Source organism: Triturus cristatus, chromosome 3_2, assembly GCF_964204655.1.
Source record: "Triturus cristatus chromosome 3_2, aTriCri1.1, whole genome shotgun sequence".
NCBI lineage: Eukaryota > Metazoa > Chordata > Amphibia > Caudata > Salamandridae > Triturus > Triturus cristatus.
The window spans coordinates 890,800,721-890,823,027 of record NC_140584.1 but is presented as its reverse complement, the minus strand read 5'-3'; the positions used below and the strand labels follow the sequence as shown (position 1 = coordinate 890,823,027).

The following is a 22,307-nucleotide window of genomic DNA, read 5'->3' as shown; positions in this document are numbered from 1 at the left end:
GGGATGGGGGCTTGCTTTTGAGATAGTTGTTCGAAATTATAAGGTTTTTATCTTGGTGCATACTGTCTTCTTTTAATTCTTATGAGGAAGGTAATACAAAAGTATTTGAAATTGGAAGTTTTATCATCATTTGTTTTTGCTGGGCTTTGAATCTTTGCCTCAGTACTGGCTCTGTAAATAGTATATTCTTTCTATTATTTTTATTCTTGTTGTCTGAAGTGCTTTGATACTTATGGACTTTACAGAAGGAATAACATACCATAATGTTAACATTATTATCCCAGTGGTACAGGAGCCCTAGACTTTTACCTGTAGGCAATTCCCTGAATTGGAAATACAATGCCAGTTAACATTGAATTTTTGGCATGTCCCATTGTTTCCATTCTAACCTCTGGGTTAACAATCTACTGCTATTTACCTTTTGATGTATGTATGTGTCCTGTCGGGCTACTTACAGACGTTTTCCAAAATTGCCTCTACATAATTTTAACACAAATTTAAGAACCGGTCTCCAGTGTCAATGACTTACACTGTCTTTTCTGCACACTACTATGTAGGTTAAAAGGGGAGTGGGGTTATTTTCTTACAATGGTGAATAAAAGTGTGCAAGAAAAACCAACAGCAGGGACGAAGTGATTGGGGGAAAGGGTGAAACTTCAGCAAAGACCCCACATCTGCTGTTAAATTCTTTTTCCCTAACTCTCACATGGCTTAACACTCACTGGGTTGTCGCTCCCGAAAGCAATGATCTCCACCACCGAGTTCTTGCCGGAGGTCTTCTCATGGGTATCGACTTCAGTGAGGTCATACAGAGAGCCATGCAAAGGTCCATACACCCACTCTGTGAACTTCCGAGACAGGTGCAAGGACTCCGGTGGCATCTCTCGTCGGAGGATGTGTTTTAAAATCTATTAAAGGAAAACAAAAAATGGATGCAGGAGTATCAATATGTTTCCAATTGAGTTCCGTTCAGGAAGATCCTGGAAGAACTCCCAACAGGTTGGTGAATTTATTGCCAATAAGACTGGGACAGATTCTGTTGCCTGCTCAGATACTCATGACACTACACTGACTTGACTAACAAACTTGTTTTAAATTTGAGTATTTGTTTTGCCAGAGACACATGAAATCGCAAGTTGGTTTGAAAACTCTGGACTAAGAGGTTTCCTGCATAAAATGTGTCTTTCCTTAGAATGTTGGATCCTGGTTGTATACTCCAAGGCTGGCTTCAATGTAAAGGATCAGAAGGTGAAATACAGAAAATGTTACTTACCTCTAATCATCAGTTCGAGATTGTGCTGTTGCAGATTCACCCGTTGGGCACATTCTTTTCATCCAGTGTTAAGCAGAGGCAGCTGGCGTGGATCGGGATGTTGGGGCGGGGAAGGGGGAAAAAAGAATATTACACTTCCCTCTGCTTCTCTTCCTGACGAGTCATGGAGCCAGGAAGAACACAGGCTCCCCTAAGCCAATCATGATGCTGCTGTCACCCGCGTGACAGCCGTGTCAAAATTGTTCTGAACACCGTGGTACGGCACTCAGACAGGGAGTGGGAGCCTGTGCATGTTCTCCACCCAGGCTGTGAAATACAGCCAAGTGGAGAACATGCTACATGCACACGACTGTTTGGCCGGCCGCAGGCTGCCAGCCAAACCGTCATACGCATTTAGAGAGTGATCGCCACTCCTCCCACTATTCTGGCCTGCCTACCCCCACCCCGCCCCACACCTAGAACAGAGTCAAAAAGCAGTGAGGCGAAACTCCTCCATGGAGGAGCCGCTGCTGGTTTCTTATCATTCCTTGTAATACCATATAAAGGTCCCCAAATGGCACTGGATGCCAGGTTCCTTACTTAGACCACTGCCTAGCACGCTAACTGCAGCCTATTTACCTTTTAGCAATAGTCAGTAAATCATGTTGTTACTTTTCCCAGATAGTCTTCCTGTTTTTTGGCTCTTTTACTTTTTAGGTCCCGCCTCACTGTGGAAGACCTACTGGACGTTACCAATACTCGTAGAGGAGTTTTACACAGTCCATTGCTTACCTTTGGTTAGCTTTCTCATTTGTTTGCTTCTTATTCAAAGCCTTTCCTTCTTCTTCTTGTGTTTATCCCTATCCTGGAGCATAGCTTCTTTACCTTCCTTTTGTCTGGATCAGGGTACCACTTTTTCATTTTCATTTAGCACTCCAAGCAATTGTAGATGTTTTCCTGCTTTCTTCCTCGTGAGTTGCTTCCCTACAAAACCCCCACACCCCACGGCATCTGTGTAGTTCTCCTGCTTTCTTCCTCGTGGGTTGCTTTCCTGCAGAACCCCCACACCCCACGGCATCTGTGTAGTTTTCCTTCCTCGTCCCCAGCTTGTCTGGGGCCTTATTATAATGAACTTTGCCATCACCAGTAGAGCTCAGTGCTTTTTTATGCGCCTGTATTGAGTAAAGTGAATTCATTTAACCTGATATTTCTCTGAGTTAGGGCCTTTCTTTCGGATAGTATATCTTGGAAACAGTGACCAAGGTTTGCCTCCTTTTGTTTCTGAGCTGTGCATGGTGCCACATGGAAGTTTGGGAACACCCACAAACATGTAAATTGGTGAGCATTCTCAAGCCACCAAATCTTGGGGGTAATTTGTTCCCCTACCCATGCCTGTGCTGGAGAAAATCTCCAACCATTTCCAGAGTGGTAAAGGGCTGGATGCTTGTAAATATATGCTCTGTGGAATATTTTGTGGCAAAAAAATAAATATGCACATATGTTATTCCCATCCTGCAGTCCTTGAACAGTAATACTTAAACTGGCACAAGCCAATACGACCACTGTGGTTTATTCTACCAGATATATCGAGTAACATTGAATCCCACACGCAGTTTGACTCCAACCCTAGACCACCTGCACATACCTATCAAGCACTTAACCTGTTCATACCAGTCATATATTTGGTCTCCTTGAACATGATATTTCATAGGGTCAATTTTGTAACTCCTCCCATTTATGAAAAAACATATGAAATAAGGGTCATATGTACAAAACCTTTTTTAAGGTTATAAGGTTAATAGCATCCCGATTTGCAGAATAGGGCTGTTTGTGAGCACAAAAAAAGGTTTTTAAAATTTACAAAAGCCATTGCGATTTTGTAGCCTGTTACCATATCGCAATTTGTATTTGTGAATCAGTATTTGAAAGGGGCGTGTTTAGGGCATGCCTTTCTACTCCTGATTCTCTTTGGTATGTATGAATGTTTTGCGACCAAATTACGGTCACAAAACATTCATTTTTTACCAACACCTCAAGAGTGGTGGTACTCAATCAAAAATGTGAAGGGTCCCCATAGGATCCCTTCCCCTTTCTAAATATTGATAAGAAATATTTTTAGGAGCAGGCAGAGGTCCCACAGATCAATGCTTACTCTTCTAAAATGAAACTTAAATGTTTAAATATTTCTTTCCAACTACATCCTGTTTTCCTCAATAGAAAACGGGCGGCATTTAAAAAAATACATTGCTTTATTAAAAAAGCAATCTCAGACATGGTGGTCTGCTGACCCCAACAGGCCACCATCCCTGTGCTGGCTGCAATAATTCCTAATGGGTCCTGAACTGCGACCTACCTCATTAATTTTCATGAGTCGGTCTTCTACGAACCCATTAGGAATTGCTATTACCAACTTCTCGGACTTTGTATATTACTGATTGCCATTTCCTAATTGTGAGTCCCGAAAATTTGCAATTAGGAAATTGAAATCCCTGAATTATGTATATATGGCCCTAGGAAAACATCACAAATAATAGGACCCATGAATATACCCAAAGGTTATTCATATATTTCTAGCAATGCTCTGATGCCAGCTTTACTTGTTTGTGTATAGACTGTAAAAAACCACCCCCCACTTTCCTTTAAAGAGCGAATGGCATGAAGCAGAAGAAGAAGGTTTGACTGTAAGCAATTGACTATTCATCTGACAATGCATGATTTGGAAACTGTCTTTGTATGATGTGGTTAGGAAAATGCAACAAATATGTATGTTGTAGAATAAAATGATCTGGTACATTCCATGTAGTACATAAGGCTCTACTAACATCTAGACTATAACATGAGCTTTCAGACTCAAGTTTTGGATCAGTAAAGAAAGTGGGCAATTCATTATTTTGGTTAACATCAAAATGTGAGACTACCTTAGGTAAAATTGACTGTATACACACAGGTTTGTACTATGTGTATTTGTAAACATAGTACATTCATTGACAATGCTGGTAGTGCACTGACTCGACATAAAGAAGTGATAGCCACAAGAGGAAAACACCTTCCTTTATAGTTATTTGAGACCACAAGAGGACATTGGTTCAAAATGGGATCCTATACATCTTCTGGAAGTAACATTAAGAACCAGTGGAGGAGCAGGAATTATGAGCGATGAGTTAAGCCTTAAGAGATCTTCCATGCACAAACTCTTGCAAAGTGAGATATGTTCTCTGTTTTGTAAGTATGCAGCAAGTGCAGCAAAGTAACACATTTATGGGAGGGCAAGCTAAACCAGCATGTTCTACTGAGGCTTTCAGGGGGTCAATGCCTCACACATGTATGTTTTTTATAAACACTGATAAGCAGATCTGCAAAGTTGTCTGCTCTTTGTATGTATTGTGACAGAAGATCTATGTGCCTATGCTGCATCTAGAACTGGCTTTTCTGCAGAAAAGAGTATGGCGCTTTGGTTGGTGCGCTGCAATGTGCACAACTTAGTACATCTGCCCCCTAATGCTTTGCCAGGAAAAACTTTGTAAGGTAGTTCTAACTTGTCTTTATAGACTGGCCCAGGAGGGAATATTGGTTTTGCTTTTACTGACTCACCTCTATCTTCCCCAACTTTGCAGCAAGCTTGAGGGGTGTTAGTTCATTGCAGTTCACCGGCTCTTTCACCCTCTTTTTGGGGTACATTGCGGTGGTGATGAGTAATATGTTATCATACATCTCGGTGACAAACTGGGTGTTGTTCTTTGTGTCATCGGCAACTATCACCAGGGCATGGAACACTGTGTTGCCCTCTGAGTCCCGGGCTGCAACATCAGCCTTGCAGTAGAGGTTGTCCAGTAGAAACTGCACCATGTCTGGTTGGTTGGTACAGGCAGCCAAAGAGAGCGGAAGTTCACCTGGTGAAAGCAAATATTTAAAGATTTTTAATAGTTTGCAAATGGTTTAAACATACAATAGTTTATGACTTGCCACACTGACTTAAACATAGCCTTATTATGTGTTTATTTTAAATCTTATTGTGCTCATCATTACATTTTGTCATTTGGGCTTTTGAAGGATGAGTAGTCACTAAGCGGCATCTGCTACCGTGCAGTCAAATTGCTGAGGTCTCTGCCCCCACTGTGGTGGTAGTGGTAATACAGTCATTCTGTCCAGCCCCGCTAGTGTAGAGCTCTATAAGAGGTGAAATTGAAGTCAGAGACAATCCGTGAATCTCTAGAAGCTTAAGCACAGCCAGACTGGGAGCTATTTTAATTTCTCATTACCATAATCAGACTGAAGAGATTGTAGCACAACAATCTAAACTTTAAGGAGCACCAGAGTACCTACATGGAGCGTCTTATTCCGACCGCCAGATTCTGAAGAATCGTATGCTGTCACACTATAGTACACCTTGCCCATGCTCGGACACTGAAAAAGGAAACATGTGCATTAGTGTGAATTAGTACAAGTGAGGGCCTTTCCTTGATGCTCTGTAAACTGTTCACTTTGTTGCTGGTTAAGTCCCTCAGCCTTCCTGCTTTCTCTCAAATAAAATGCAGGAGGTGTCGTAATGCAAAATAATGCCTCCCATGCAGAATGTCTCACAAACATTCATAGGCCCTAAAGAGTTTGGGGGCACCTGAAAGTTTTGGCGCTCCCCTGTGCCACAGCGGAATGCCCTTGTGTTTGCACATTAGCATAGGCCAGAGCCTTCCCCTAGGAAAGGTTGTAGGGGCTGTAGTACAGGCATTATGGTACAGAGACTGTAAGAGTATCAAAACAAGCCACACTTCTGGAGAAATCATCATTATTTTTGAGAAAATTACATCTGATTGTGGGAAACTGTGAAACATGCCTCCGAATAGTCCAGAGAACTAAGGGCCAGATGTACATAAAGTAGGAATTGCGATTTCCAAATTGCGAATTTTACTGAATCACAATTAGGAAATCTAATTTCCTTATGTAAGAAAACATTTAACTTCTAATTAGCGACTCCCAATGGGTCGCAAATTGACCTACCTCATGAATATTAATCAGGTAGGTCCCAATTTACGACCCATTAGAAATTTCAGCCATCACAAGGATGGTGGCCTGCTGAGGGAAGGAGACCACCAGGTCTGCGATTGCTTTTTAATAAAGCAATCTTTTTTTTTTAAGGCAGCCAGTTTTCCTCAAAGGAACACAGAATGTGTTTAAAAAACAAAAATCACTTCAAAGTTTAATTTTTTAAGAGTAGGCAGTGGTCCATGGGACCAAAACGTTCCATGGGTGTTGCTATGGGTGTTCCCACGCAACACCAAGGGAATCTGAAGCATTCCCAGATTTACGAGGAATAGCAAACCTGGGAATGCATCAGATTCTAATGCCACAGGTTCACTGATCAGTTTAGCTGCTGCATTCGGTCAGCAGAGAAAAAAGATGATTATTAGGGAGGCGAAACGAGGAGAAATATCCTTATTTCTCCTTGACTTTCTGCAGAACACATAGAAAGAGGAAAACACCTCCCATGATTGTTTTTGTGCAGGAAGGTGTTGCCTGCCTTGGCGCGTGGCAGCCTATTGTGCACCAGCACAGGGGAAAAGGAAAGGAACGTGCCTTATCTCATAGATACAGTGCCTTCCTGCCCTTTTCTTTTGACGCAGGGCAGCGCAGCAAGATTTCTTGCAGCACTGCCCTGCTCCAAAACCTTGTAAATGTGGCCCTTAGTGTCACACTGTCTATTAAATGCAGATATTGCACAGTGCACACCAAATGCCTTTCTGCTCATTGAAGTGTGTGCTTATATCTGTACCCATCACATACAGCTACACCTGCCTTTGATGGACAATGAAGTGTGTGCTTAAATCTGTACCCGCAACAGACACTTGCCCCATACATTTCACAGGAATCTACTCTGAGCTTTCATCCTACCTAATCTACGAGTATTTAAAAAGCAACCGAAGAGACCTGTTCAAACTAACTTCACTACCACTCAAATCTCTGCAAACATCAACCCCACCTGCCTTCTCTTGACCTCAAATCTCAGCCCCCACAGCAAACTGTGCACTATGCCTTTCCAGAACAATCTTGCCTCATTTTTTCTTCTAGCTCTTTGATAGAACTGGGGGTCCCTAGTTGGCAGAGGTAGGTACCTTTGACCAAATAGGGACCCTTGCTTCTAAGTCAGGGAAAGGGGATTACACTACTGGATAACCCCTGCTCACCCCCTTGGTAGCTTGGCACGAGCAGACAAGCTTATCTCAGAGGCAGTGTGTAAAGCATTTGTGAACAGATACAGTAACACGGTGAAAACACTACAGATGGACACCACACAGGTTTTATAAAAATAAGTATTCTTTATATAGACTTAACACAAGACCACAAACGACAAATTCCACAATACTGTACTCAAAATAGACTTAAAGAGGGTAGAAGTAACTTAGTTCAAGTTGATGACAAAGTTCTCACAAAAGTACCTGGATGCGTAATGCAAAACAAACAAAAGGTTTGCAGGGATGGAGATGCGTTGGTTCCTTGCTTGGGGGGAGACGATGCGTAGTGCCTCAATGCTTGCGCAGAGTAGGGTATGCGTCTTGGTCCTTACCGTAGAGGAGGTGATGCGTAGATCTTCGCACTGCGTTCTGGTTGCGATGCGACAAGATGGCGCCGCAATGCGACGATCCGGTGCGATGAGATAAGATGGTGCCCTTGATGCGACGATGTGAAGACGATGCGTGCACGCCCAGCGGCCGTGTGGCGACTCTGTAACTTTGGAGCCGTGACAGGCCCTGCGACACGCTTCTCTGGTGATGCGACGGTGACCTCTGCGGCAGCAACACGCTTCTCTGATGATGCGTCGGTAAACAGCTTTGACGAAGGCACGCTTCTCTAGTGATGCGGTGGCGACACGCTTCTCCGGCGGTGCATCGACAACAGCTGCGACTGCGACACGCTTCTTCTCGTTGAGTCGTGCTTCCAGCTCCCAGTGACACGCAGGCTTATGCAGACAGAATTTCCAGCAAAGAAATTCAGAGGGGAGCTGGTGGTGAAGTATTTTGTCCCTGAGACTTCAGCAGGAGGCAAGCACAAGTTGAAGCCCTTGGAGTAATATTCTGCAAGATGATGAAAGTTCTTTAAAAGTTCCTTCTCCTCTCCTTGGCACTGAAGACACCACTGTAGACCACCCCAGCAACACAGCGCACTGGCGGGGGCAGTTCAGCTCCTACAGATTCCTTTGATTCTTCTCCTTGGCAGACGTTTGTCTTGTTGTTCCAGAAGTGATCTAAAGTCTTGGGGTCTGGGCCCCAGTATTTATACACCAAAATCCTTTGTCTCTGAAGGCAGAGAGTGTCTGTACCTAGACCAAACCAGTTCTGGTCAGTCTTGGAGCACTTTGTTTACAGGACTCCTTCTTTCCTTTAACAAAGTGAGCCAGGGAAATCAGACACCACAGGAGGTGGAGTCAGCATTGTGAAAGGCAGGCACAGCCCTATTCAGACCCAGGTGCAACTCCTCCCACCACTCTACATGCAGATAGATCTATTCAGTCCTGTGCTGACTCACCCTGTCTCCTGGAATCCCCCATCCCCTGTCATTCACAAACCAGACATGGAATACACAACCTAGCAGAGGCAGGCTTGGACAGTTAGGCAAGAAAATACCTACTTTCCAAAAGTGGTATTTTCAAACACAGAATGTTAAAACCAACTTCACTAAAAGATGGCCTATGGAGAAAAGCCATGCAATAGTGAAAAACGAAAATGGCTGTAATTCACTATTAGAACTTATGCCACACACACACCAGGACATGTCTTACCTTATACTTACAATGCACCCTGCCCTTGGGCCTACCTTAGGGGTGTCTGATATGAAGAAAAGGGAAGGGTTAGGGACTGGCAAGTGGGGGCACTTACCAAGTCAGCATGGCAGTACTAGACTGCACACTGGCTCTGAAATGGCAGGCCTGAGACACACTTTACAGGCTGCTTTTGTGGGTTGCACAACCAGTGCTGCAAGCCCACCAGCAGCATTTGATTTACAAGCCCTGGGCACACATGGTGCACTGTACTAGGGTCTGACAAGTAAATCAAATAAGCCACTCATGGAGTCACTAATCCATACATCAATTTAACATAGGGAGCACTTGCACTGTGGCACTGAATGGCAGTGGCACAGTGCCCAAAGCATCTACAACCAGCAAACAGATCAAAAACAGAGGAGGCAATCAGAAAAAAGTGGAAGGGAGACTCACGACAATGGTACCAGGTCTAACATTATTTTTTTACCCTACCAAAGGGCGTGTGCAAAATAGTGACCCGAGGCGACTGGTGAACTTTAAAAGTGAACCCGAAGAAGGGAAAGGAGCGCACTAAGAAAATAACTCTGACTATCTCCATAGGGGTTGAGGAGGCTTCTCACACAGGGGACATTTTTAAAAAACATGGGCAAATGGTGCATCTAGCTGAAGAGTTTCAAGATAAACTGGCAAAAAATTCTGATAAAAGGCACTAATGAAATATTCCAATAGTTTAATATTCTGCCAGTGAAGCTTTACACTTCAAGAAGTGTTGGCACTCAACTTCCCTAATAATACATGTAGGCAAACAGTGCATTTTCAGCACAATTTTTGTAAATATTGGCTTCTGATTTATAGATATCACCTTCAATGAAAAATCAGCAGTTCAATAGAAACCAGATATGCAATGTCATATAGCATAAGGATTTTAGTGCTTGCTGCACCAACATCCGCATATCCGGGTGAAATCAAGGTCTGTTCCCCTTGTAAAATTCGGGCAGGTTTTACCTGCCGAAATGTAACTAACGGTTTGAGCCTTACAGCACTTAGGGCATTTAAGTTGATATTAGGTGCTCAAAATACTCTGAGGAGTAGCCTACCTTATATTTAGTAAGACGTTTTCAAAGTTGCGAAGTGCCACCTTTTGGGTCCATCAGAGTTCAACAATATGGTAGCAAGTTGGAGTTCAGGAGGATGCGCTAAAAGCATGTTTATGTATGCAGTGTCTGCATTTCCACATTCCTGTGGCTCCTTGACTCAGCTATGTGTTGATTTTCTCTTAAATTCATAGAAATAACAGAAGCAGGCAACAACCAGAGCTTAATTTGAGCCGGTGGTCCCCGATGGTGCACACCTGCATTATTTATTTTTTCGTCAGATATTGACGCTAGCAAGAGAGAGAAAAATACATAAACTGGAAAGAAAGAGAAGAGAAAGATGGGAAACAGGGCACAAAGGAAGAAAGGTAGCGCAAGAGTGAAATAAAGGGGCCCGCAGTGTCTGATAGTGGTATTCGGCATGCCGATAATTAACAGCACCGGCCTCAGGCTTCCCGGCAGAGCTTTGAGCACCGGCGCTCATTCTTTTGCAAATGAAGCACTGGGTACCACCAGATGCATCCTACTTAGCCTCAAATATTGCTCAGTTCTGAGTTACAGGCGATTCCCCACCTCTGCTGTCTGCCAGAATCCCTGCCTGGACTAACCAGTATAACTCTCTAAAAACGCATCTCTTCCTCTTGTGTCTAAGCAGAGAACTGTAAAGTTTCAGGCGCCGTTGTGGACATTGTTCACAGTAAAGAAAACATACATTAACGCAGTTTCTAACACATCAGCATACCAAAATAAAACCCTGAGTCTTGTTTCTTTGTCCTGAAGAAGTCCCCCGTTGCCTTGGCGTGTATGTCAGCTTTGCGGCTCAGCAAAAGTTCCACCAAGTACACGTTTCTCTTCTCAATGGCGATGTGCAAAGCAGTCTGACCTGTGGAGACAGAAGACATCATGAGGAGAAGAGCATTGTCTCGTACAGCCTTGTTCCAACGACCAGGATTCCTGCTAAGCTAACGCAGAAGTACACAACTATCTTGGGAGCCTTTACAAGAGGGTCCCAGATAGACCCTAGAAGCATCAAACCAGGGCCCCGCTGTGGAAAATGTCACTTTATCTATGGTACTAACAATCTCTTCACTGTTATTGATGATAGGTCATGATGATGCAGTGTTAGAAGTGGGGGGGGAACGGAAGGGCACGGCGTGCCCCTACTTTTAAAAATTATGCTAGTCCGTTCCCCTACTTCTTGATTTAAAAAAAGCGTCCCGGGACTGCCATACTTCACAGGTCTTTAAAAGACCATTTACATGTTAGCGAGGCTTTTTTATTTTTTCACCCATTCATCTCCAACAGGGGCATGGCGAAAGGCGACAAATCCTTTCTTTGGCCGCAGTAACCTTTGCCGACTGTCCTGCTGCGTGGATATTCTTTTTCTATGCAGCGCAGGAGAAAAGAAGTTTGTTTATTTCGATTCACCTTTCCCAACCCCTGCAGCTGCTTATCACTTCAGGCTGCGACACTAAGATTGACTAATGGAGTAGGTAGGAGAATGTGTCACTTTTTGTTTTTCTTTTTAAATTCTACACAGGCCCAGCAGGACATGTACTTTGTGTGTGCTTCATTTAATCCGTTTTTATCGTTATCATGGCTGATGCAGGACAACAATAGGACAATAAAAAAATGCCCAGATAACGCTGGGGATTAATGATCCTGCTGGACAGCAATAATTTCTCTGTTAGTAGTTAAGTGCGGATGAACTGTATTTTATGTGGAAGCTCAGTGGGTTATTGTCATTGTGACAAGAGATCCTTGTGTTACTTGCAGTTCAGAAGTTACAATCCTAACATAGGACAGTGACCAATGAACTGTCATCAAAGAGCTGTATGCAAACCTGAATGATATAGTTAGAACTTAGCGTTTTTTGTTTTGTGATATAGTTAGAACTTCCCCAGTCTTTCATTATTCTAATGTTGCTAAAATGAGTATCTTTGGGCAGATATACATTTCTATCAGTAAAGCCAACCCCTAACCACTGGAGTACTCTTTAAATCCTGAGTTTGTGCTTCTCCAGACCAAACCCTCTTAAAATATACTGCCCACCAGTATGGATGACGTGTGATTCATACACCTTGTAATCCTCATTGGCTTATGTGACATTCCCTGTAGACTGATGTACATACTTGTATGATTCGTTGTCTCTGTATAATGTGTGCGTGGTGTAAAGTACTGACACACACTACACTGATATGAGTAGCGCTACACAACAAATGAAATACATATGAGAGGGGGCTACATAAAGATGAGGGGCACTGTTGGAGGGTGGCAGTGAGGGAATCCGAGGAGGAGGTAGTGGGAGTGGCTATGGAGCGATGAGGGGCACTGTTGGAGGGTGGCAGTGAGGGAATCCAAGGAAGAGGTCATGGGGGAGAGAGGGGAGCTAGGGAGAGATGAGGGGCACTGCTGGAGGATGGTAGTGAGGGATTCTGAGGAGAAGGTCATGAGGGGGAGGGGCTACAGCGAAATGAGGGGCACTGGTGGAGGGTGGCAGTGAGGGAATCCGAGGAGGAGGTCATAGGGGGAGGGGCTATGGGGAGATGAGGAGCACTTGTGGCGTATGGCAGTGATTATTGGTGTGGCGCCAAAAAAGACTTTCGCATCAGCGCTAAAGCCGGCCTTGTCATGGCCTTTCTGTTTTTGTTTATTTAATTAGCAGTCGGGTCATAAGGGCTTCTGTGGAACATACTTTAAAGTGTGTGCTCATTGTATTTACTGCTATATTCAATGTTTTAAGTTTGAAGGTGATTTTACTAATGTTTTTACCGGGAAAAATGAAAGTGGAGCCCGATGGTGCCTGATATGGGGCTGGGGCCCAAGGTCAGCTGTGAGATAAGGTGCACTGGAGAGGAGTAGTGGATAATCAAGCCTGCAAGGGAGTGCGTTGCGGAGTCTGGGGTCAGGTGGAAGTAGCAATGAAGAGGGATCCTCCATGAAGGCTCGAACAGAGGGAGCCCAAGTAGTGTCACTTGCCTGATACTACCACCTCAGAAACCTCCTCTTCCCATCAAAGGAAAATTACATAGAAAAAACAGTTTTTGAGAGTGATAATATTTAGAAAGAGATTTGGAAAAGAGTGCGATTTACTGGGCCTTGTAAGACTAAGAAGAGATAAAGGAGGGCCCGGAGGATTTGCAGTCTGGGTGTTGCTACTCCCAAGATAATTTTGAAAAAAAAACTAAAGGGTCAAATACTGCATTTTATTTTCAACACCCCATTTTTACACAAATTCTCTCCAAAGCCATTACTGTGCCAAGACAACATCCCCAGGAGTTGACCACATTTTTTTTCAAGATGCACAATATGTTCCTCCCATAAGTAAATATTTACCTCCACTTTGCCAAGGCCTGTGTTTTGTCCTGCTTGCTCACATGTTATCTCACTCAGGCTCACTACCCCCATTATTCACTCTCATTCACTTTCCCTTTTACTCAAAATTGCTCACTTGCACTCACTCTTCAACATTCGGTATCACATTCTCACTCAATCAGTCTCACCACTTTTTCCTACTCTGTTTACCTCATTCTAACTTACAGTTTCACTTACTCTACGTGACTCCTTCTCACTCACTTTCTCTCACTTTCATCGACATACACTCTTTCACTCATGCTCAGTTACATTCAGGCACTCAATCATTCACACCCACATTTACTTACTCGCACTCATTCTTCTTTGCAGGACACTTGAATACATATGTGCTATACTATGTTTGAGCAGCTAGCTGGCTGACATGAATAAGAATTATTTATTTATTTATCTCACTTGTAAAGCACACTCTCACCTAACAGGCATCCTGGCGCTGACAATCAAGAGTGCACAATTTGTGGATAAGAAGGAGCCCTTGTGGGTTTCCGTGAGTCAGATCAGATTCTCTTGAAGAGTTCCTTTGTCTCTGAGCCCTGCTTAACACATGTGTACAGGAGGAGCCCTATATTCATGTCCTCAATGTTTGAGACAAAAAATACTCATTGATTTCTGAACGAGAGTAAAAGCGTTAAGGTAACATGTCGTTCCTGCTTATATTTTGCATGCTTTACATAATCCTGCATTCCCTATGAGTATTTGCTTTTCCCAGAATGTTGTTACTTTTTTTCAGGCACTGCATAATTTGAAATGAGTCACATCCAGGTGCTTATAATGGGGCAGAATTGGGTTGTAGGTGAAGACAGTGCGAGTTTCACTCAGTGGGGCAGAAGGGTGTTCGGTGGGGATAGGATGTGGCATTATGGCAAGAGCTACCAAATTTGGAACTGGGGAACCTGGTTCAGCCTTCCTGCCTTGTCCATCAGACCACTCCTGAGGGAGCACCCATGATAGACTTTAGAAGGCCCCACTAGACCTTAGAAGCCCTGGTCTCTTAGCACCAGCAGGTGAACCCTACCGGTGGCCAGTTGGGTAAACTTGAAGCCCTGTCCACCACAATTCATACCCAGGTTCACCACCAGTCTTGTGGGCAGGTCTACAAAGCAGCACACCCTAGAGCAGCAGTGGCTTTGTCACGCAGTAGTTTTCCTGCAATAATAAAAGTCTCCCACACAACCCCCACGTTTTTTGACGCATTCATAGATTTACAAGGACTTGTAATCCTGGGAATGCGGAAAAATCTTGCGCTGCCCCAGAGGAGGCATAACTAGGAGAAATATCTTTATTTCTCCTTGCTTTTTCCTCTTTCAAACTGTGCTTTATTCTGCAGCCCACATAGAAAGATGAAAAAGCCTCTCAAGATTGTTTTTGTACAGGAAGGTGCCCCTTCCTGCACAAAAACAATCCTGTATGCAAAGGAGGCACCCTTGCACCATGGGGCAAGTGTGCCTGCGTTGAAGCTAGGCTGTCGAAATGGCGCCAGTGCAGGGGGAAAAGACCGGAATGCACCATATTGGATAAATACGGCACATTCCCGCCCTTTCCCTGTGACGCAGGGCAGCGCAGCAAAGTAACTTGCTGTGCTGCCCTGCGCCACCATTCCCATAAATATGTCCCTAAGCTCACAAATAGTAAATTGACCAGACTAATTATCTGTGTAAGAGCATGTATTGATAAACACAATGAGCCACTGACCTTTTTCTTGGACCTTGTTGAGTTGCCAAGCACAGCAACAGATCTAATCTTAGATACCTTACTTGCATGCTTAGAGAGACACGGTTTTACTGATGAGTATTTAAAAAGTCATTTGGTTCAGCTTGTAACAGATGGTGCTTCCAATATGATAGGTAGGAAATCCGGTGTGGCAACTCTTCTGAAACTGAAATATCCACAGTTGAGTGTATGGCACTGTGCTAACCACAAGCTGGAGCTTGCTGTGGGTGATGTTTGTAAAGAAGTCGCAGGCATTAATCAGCTCAAATTTTTTTTTGATAAACTATATACCACCTACCATGCCTCTCCGAAAAATCAGAGAGAGCTTGGGGAATGTGCTCTGGAGGTAGAAGTAAGACTTCTGGCAATTGGAAAGGTGCTAGATTACGTTGGGTGTCCTCAAGTGAAAGATCTGTGAGAGCTGTTTGGAATAACTACAAAGGACTTATTAAACATTTCATGGAATCTTCCGAAGACTCAACGAGGAGTGACATTGAGCAGAGGAAATATGCTGGTTTAAACCGTTTATTAACCTCCCTGGTGTTTGTTGAAAATATGTTATGTTATGTTATGTTATGATGAATTTGTATAGCGCACGTACACCTGATTGGTTTCTTGGCGCTTCTTGGATGGGTGACAGAGAATTTATCAGTCAGTGGGTCAGTCGAATGCTTGTTTGAAAAGCCACGTTTTTTGCAGTTTACGGAAGACCATGATATTTGTACAGCTTTTGATCTCTAGGGGCAAGGAATTCCAGTACCTTGGACCCAAGAAGGCAAACCTAGATCCGCCAAATCGTTTCTGTTTAAAGGAAGGTATTGTTAGAAGGTGCAGGTGAGTGGATCTCAGATTACGATTTGGGATATATCTGGTGATTAAGCTGTCAATGAACTTAGGGTTTTTACCATTCAAGGATTTGAATATGATGCAGCCCATCTTGAAGGCGCACCTTTGTGATACGGGGAGCCAATGTAGTTTCATAAGAAGAGGAGATATGTGTTGGCGTTTGTTTTCCCGCAAGATCAGTCTAGCTGCTTGGTTCTGTATTAGCTGTAGGCGATAGTTAAGATAGGCTGGGATACCAAAATATAAGGAGTTAGCATAGTCAATATGCGAGATCACCAGGGCAAGAATAGCTTGTAGTTTTGCCTCCTGTGTTAAGAACCGGCTAATTTTCTTTATTTTTCTTAGTTGGAAAAAGCATGTGGATGATACTGATCCTATTTGGGTTTTCATGGAGAGATCATTACAGATAGTAACTCCTAGAGTTTTGGCATGCTTGGAGGGGCTCGGTGGTTGTCCCAGTTCGTTTGGCCAGAAGTTGGGGGTCCAATGGTTTAGTGAGCCGCCCGTGAGGATCAGTTCAGTTTTGTCTGGGTTTAGTTTCAATTGATTGCTGTTCATCCAGTCACGGATGAACAGCATGGTTGTTTGAAATTCAAGAATGGAGCCCGGAGAGTCATTGATAGGAAAAATCAGTTGAAAATCGTCTGCGTAGTTAAAAGTCTGAATTCGTTTTCCTTTTAATGCATGGATCAGGGGGAGAAGATACAAATTAAAAAGATGAGGGGATAGAGAGGATCCCTGGGGGACTCCGCAGGTATTTTTAATCATGGGGGTTGAAAAACCGCCAAGATATACAGCCTGTGAGCGATCTGTTAAGAAGGATCTAATCCACTCAAGAGCGTTTCCTTTAATACCTGCGTCTCTGACACGGTCGATCAAGATGTTATAGTCGACCGTGTCAAAGGCCGCAGAGAGATCCAGCAGTACCAATGCTTGAGGGAGACCCTTATCAGCCTTTTCTCTCAGGGTGTCCAGCACAGATAATACTACTGACTCTGTGGAGTGGGCTGGGCGGAAACCTGCTTGATGGGCGTCCAAATATTCAGACTGCTCCAGAAATGCAGACAGATTTTTGGCTACATGTGCTTCCAACACTTTGGCCAGGTAGGGAAGCAGCGAGATCGGACGATAATTAGTCAATGTATCAGGATCTGCTCCTGCCTTTTTTAGGAGAGGGATGACAACCGCTTCCTTAAAGGTCTCTGGAACCTGGCCCTGAGTTATTGACTTGTTTAGAAGAGCCATGGCTGGTCCAGGGCAGATGGTAAATGCTTCCTTTAAGATCCAAGGGGGACAGTGGTCCCTTGGGGACCCAGATTTGACTTTAGCCAATAGGTCATTGAAGCTTTCCTGGTTTATAGTAGGAAATTGTTCCAACTTGTGTGGGTTCGTAGGTTTTTTAGGGTAAACAGGGCTTGGACAGTGGGGGATGTTAGATTTAATGGTTTTGATTTTTTCAATAAAGAAGTTATTTAAAGAATCACATAGGGACTGGGAGGGCGTGGGTTTAATTGTTATTCTGTCTGGATTAGATAGTTCATTAATGATTGAGAAAATTTCTTTGGATCGATTAGTGAGGGCATTTTATATGATGCCCTCACAGAATTGGGTGACCTATCCAGAAGGCTGCAGCGGCGTGATATGACCATATATGAGGCCGATCGTTCAATACAGATGCAGATTTTAGTGTTTGAATCAATGGCTGATGCACCTGGGCCCTTTGTTTGCTACAACTGCATTAGATGCTGCTGAACGGATGCAGTTTGCTGGTGTAGGACTGCAACAGAACAAAGGCTGTGTTAGCATCAATAGGGCACAGTTCTTTAGGAGCTTAGCAAATAACCTGCGAAAAAGGATGACAATGTCTAATGCATCAAATGTTTCTAGATGCACAACCACAAACAATGATGAAATAGAATACAAAGAGTTAGTACATAGAATGAAACTCCTACAACCAGTTTATTGTCCAGATTCAGTAGACATCTTATACGGTGAGGGAGAATTACAAAACCTTTGTAGCAGGTTGCATGTATTTGATACCAGGCAGTACATCCTTGGTTTCAGAGAGTACAAACAAAATAAAAATTGCATCTCTGAAAGCCTGAAACCATTAATGCACATTATAAACACCTTTTGTACCTCAACTGCTGAATGTGAACGGGGCTTTAGTGTAATGAATGATGTGCTCACACCACTGCGGAACAGAATATCAATCAATCGTCTGTCTTCTACAATGTTCATAAATATCGTGGGGCCACCTGTCATAGAATTTAAACCTGAATTTTATGTTCAGAAATGGTTAGAAAAAGGGAGGAGAAGTGCAGATGAAAGAAACTGCATGGCTCGGAGACAAATGGCTTATGATTCCACTTATATGCGTATTTGGAATATTCTGTGATTGGAAACATGTCCCACATTGTAAATGAATTAAATATAAACAACTTATATATTAAACCTCAAATAAACATGTTTATTGATTCTTTGAATTAAATAACGTTATAAGCTGTAACTGGTCAGTGAAATGCCAAACGTTCAAAAATTGGTATGTTTTGCTATTTCTAGCCACACCTCCGACTCCGCCCACTAATCCAATCCTTGGGTTATTCCCGCCCCCTGAGTCTCCGCCCACAGTTCCCCTACTTTTTTCCCCCCACTTCGACCACTGTGATGATGTCAGGAAAACATCAAATCCGAATTTGTGTACTGCTCAAAACCTTTGCAGCCTTCACAGCACCTACTGTTTCAAGTTTATTTTTATTTAAGTGCTTAGCTCAATAAATCTTTGCACTAAAAGTATTAGACAAATAGATTCATTACAAAGTTTTTTTTTAAGTGCTGAGAAAAAAGAAGTTGTACAGAATATAAATATTCAAGTGTGCAATTCATTGTTTGATTAAACAGCTCCCTGCTGTTGGCTGATAACTTTTAATGCTTCAATATTTTTCGTAATAGAGTGGCTGCACTAACATAACCGTGTGCAAAAGCAAATTCAGAGTGCTGGAATGTTCACAGAAGTTCTACAGTCAGTTAGATGACTGATTTTCTGATCTAGTCTTGTCAGGAATTTTATCAATCTGCCGGATGTCTGAGGGGTTGAAGCGGGCTTCGATGGCCGGCCTGCAGCGGTGTAACCCCCTCTGGTTAAATGCTGATCTTAATATAGTTTTTCGCTCCTCCATGTTAGCTTTGCGTATACAAATTTGGTGAACCATGGTTTCAGGTTATTTTCCGCAGAGCTGACAGACATCTGTGCTGGCGGTAGCATTTCCCAGATGGTAAATATGAAAGTGACAGTAGACAACCCAGATGATATTTCAGAAAATATATTTTCAGTAGCGGCCGGCACGGATCGGGGGTGGCGGGGCGGAGGGCGAGAGGGAAGTAACGGGATATTAAGACAAAGAAATAAACTTACCTCACTGCTGCGTCTTTCCACGTCGGGAATAGAACAGGAAGCAGCCTGGCTCTCCTGACCAATCACAACGCTGAAATGCAACGTTGTGATTGTTAAGCAGCCAGTCTCCCCTGACCAATCATAACGCTGCACTAAAGCGTTGGGATTGGTCTGAGCGCCGTGGTTAGGCACTCAGCCAGGGACTAGGGGCGTGGACATGTCCTCCACGTAAGCTGTAATGCAGCCTGCATGGAGAACATGCAAAGTGTGCTACCACTCCTCCCCTGCTCTGCTTTGTGAGTAGAGCAGCCCGCCCTTTCACGCAAACCTGCCGCAGCAGGACAAAATAAAATGATAATAACATTACGTTATTATCATTTTATTTTTCCTTTCTTCCACTGCTTCAAAGCAGTGGGGTGATGCCTTAGTGGAGGATACGACACTGGATGTTTTGGTCTGTGCTTTGATGGATGTGCCCAGTTACGATTGAGGTGCTAGTTAGTCATTGGATGCTATTATAAGCCAAGCATGCCATCTCAGGGTGGACACTTTCTTGTCTGCCAGCAGTGAGTAACTCTTGATTCTATTGTTTTACGGTCACCTTGACTAGGGAGTAGTTGGTGATTGAATCTCATTCTTCAGTTAGTAGCAGAGTTTAAGAAATGCTCCTTGTCTCACTAAAGATTGCTTGATTAACCCAATTTTAGTCACAAACGGGCTGAAGACAAATGACGTGGTTTTGGAAAAAACGAGTTAAACAGTTTAGTAAGGATTCTGTCCAGATGAGTAGTGTCTCGGCCCTTTAGTGCTTCAGTACCGTAGGTAATGGTGGGAAGTAATTTGGTCTGCATTGTTTTCAGAAGAGCTGCGAATGTCGATGTTGCTATCGCTGACTTTAGACATTTGAAGGCTGTGGTGAGGGAGTTGGCTTTCAGGCACATATGTTCTAGATGCTGCATAAAGGAGCCTTGTCAATCGAATAGCATGGCCAAAAATGTGTATCCTGATTCTACCTCTACTTTATCATTTTCCAAATAACCCTGACAGAGGCTCAATGATGGATTCCCCAGGATCATTTCTTTTTACTTATTCAAGTTGATTTCAATAGCATTTGTGCTGGAGTATGAGGCTGTGGAGTTCAGAAGCCATTGATGACCAACTTTTGTGCGACTAAGCAATACTAAATTGCCCTCGTACAATAGGCAGGAAAGCAGAATATTACCCAGCTTTGGGGCGAGTGAATTTACCTGGACAAGGCTAGTAGGGAGATCCACTAAAAATAGATTAAGCAATGTGGGGACTAGTACACAGTATTCATCATGAAGGGAAGGACTGGGACTTGGTATGTCCAGCATACAAGCCCCGTGTCGCTATGGCAACAGCAAGAGTATGCAGTTCCTACGGGGAGGAGTGGAGGAAGGAAAAGGGCGGATAAACCAGGTGTTTGCAATGGAAAGAAGAGGTGAAGGTGGAAGAGGAATAGCTCTAATTAGGGGCAAGAGCCCTCACACATCCCAAGGGGTGTCATGCTTCTTTCCATTGCAAACACCTGGTATCCCCGCCTTTTTTCTACCTCTCCTCCTCCCAATAGAAACTGCATACTCTTGCTTTTGTCATAGGGACTAGTACACACCCTTGACTTAGTCCTTGGTTTGTGCAGATCTTTTGAGATATATGAGCATCATCGCCTAACTTTATCCTGACGCACAAGTGTCACTGTGAAGTAGGATCAGGGCTTGCACCAGTGGGTGGAGCATTTTCCAGCTGGCAAGTTTGCTCCAAAGCTTTCCTGTATCCCCTTTGCCTTTGTCAGTTTGAGGATTTTTGGTCGGCCTGAAGGGCTTTATTATCTAACACTTTAATTCCTCTGTTTTTCTGTTGTCTTTTGACTTAACCCCTCTCTGTTGGCTGCTAGTGCTTCTTCCTGAAGCCGTGTGATTGGTGACAATTTTTTTTTTTGATGTTTTGAAAACTTTATTTATGCTTTTAAACAATTACATACCAAAGTAGTATGACACCACCGGCAGGTTCAGAGTCAGCATGAAAGGTACACAGTCCAAAGTACAAAAAGTGCAAGCAGTATCCCGTGTGCAATTATGGAAGCCTGTCAAGGCAGCACGGGCAGCCCGCATCCACACATGAATCTCAACCCACTCCGTAGATCTTATAACACACATTCGGTCTCCACAGTGCTAGGAAAGAGCACTTATGCAGTGAGGGACGGTAGTAGCGCCGGGCCCACTTCACCCACACCCCCAGCCGCACTCTGCGCCGTCATGTCCCCTTCGGGACCATGCGTTAGTAGATACCCCACCAACGGCCCCCATATATCCCTGGGCCGCGAGGTCCACGGTAGCAGCTCTGCATATGTGTTACTCTGTTCTTTTCAAAATATCATATCAGCCAGCCATTCTTTGAATTTCGGGGCTCGGCCCCTACCCCATCTGCAAGCTACCTTCCGCTTCGCCAGCAGCAAGGAGATGGCAACATATTTTTTGTGTTTCAGAGGTATAAGTGCTGTGTGCCCCAGAAGCGCAAGCAGCGGGTCCCTCTCCAGGTGCACGTCGAGCATGTCTCCCAATGCCGTAAACACTTGCTCCCAATAGTCACGCACCGTGGCACAGCCCCAGGCCAAATGCAAGAATCCCGCGCCCGACTGACCGCATCTCCCACAGTGATCATTGTCAGCGAGCTTAAAAAGCAGTTTCTTAACCGGCGTCTAGTATATCTGATGCAAGAACTTAAAGTGTATTACCCGGAACCTACTACTAGCCAATATCTGTGCTGTCTGCCGACTACAGTATCTCCACTGCTCCTCAGTGACCTCGCTCCCCAGCTCCTCCTCCCATCGCGTCCGGGACAAACTGTCGCCCCCCACATCACACT

General features: G+C 43.9%; 1 pseudogene across 1 annotated transcript in view; it reads right to left on the bottom strand.

Annotated features, from left to right (window-relative positions):
• The window catches only part of LOC146858397 (transient receptor potential cation channel subfamily V member 1-like), a 989,609-nt pseudogene that overhangs the window by 278,201 nt on the left and 689,101 nt on the right, over positions 1-22,307 (bottom strand). The window contains exons 5-7 of the transcript XR_014980020.1: positions 10,842-10,982; positions 4,844-5,142; positions 723-908 (exon numbers count right to left, since the gene is read on the bottom strand). The product of XR_014980020.1 is annotated as a transient receptor potential cation channel subfamily V member 1-like (transcript). The remainder of the gene's footprint in view (positions 1-722; positions 909-4,843; positions 5,143-10,841; positions 10,983-22,307) is intronic.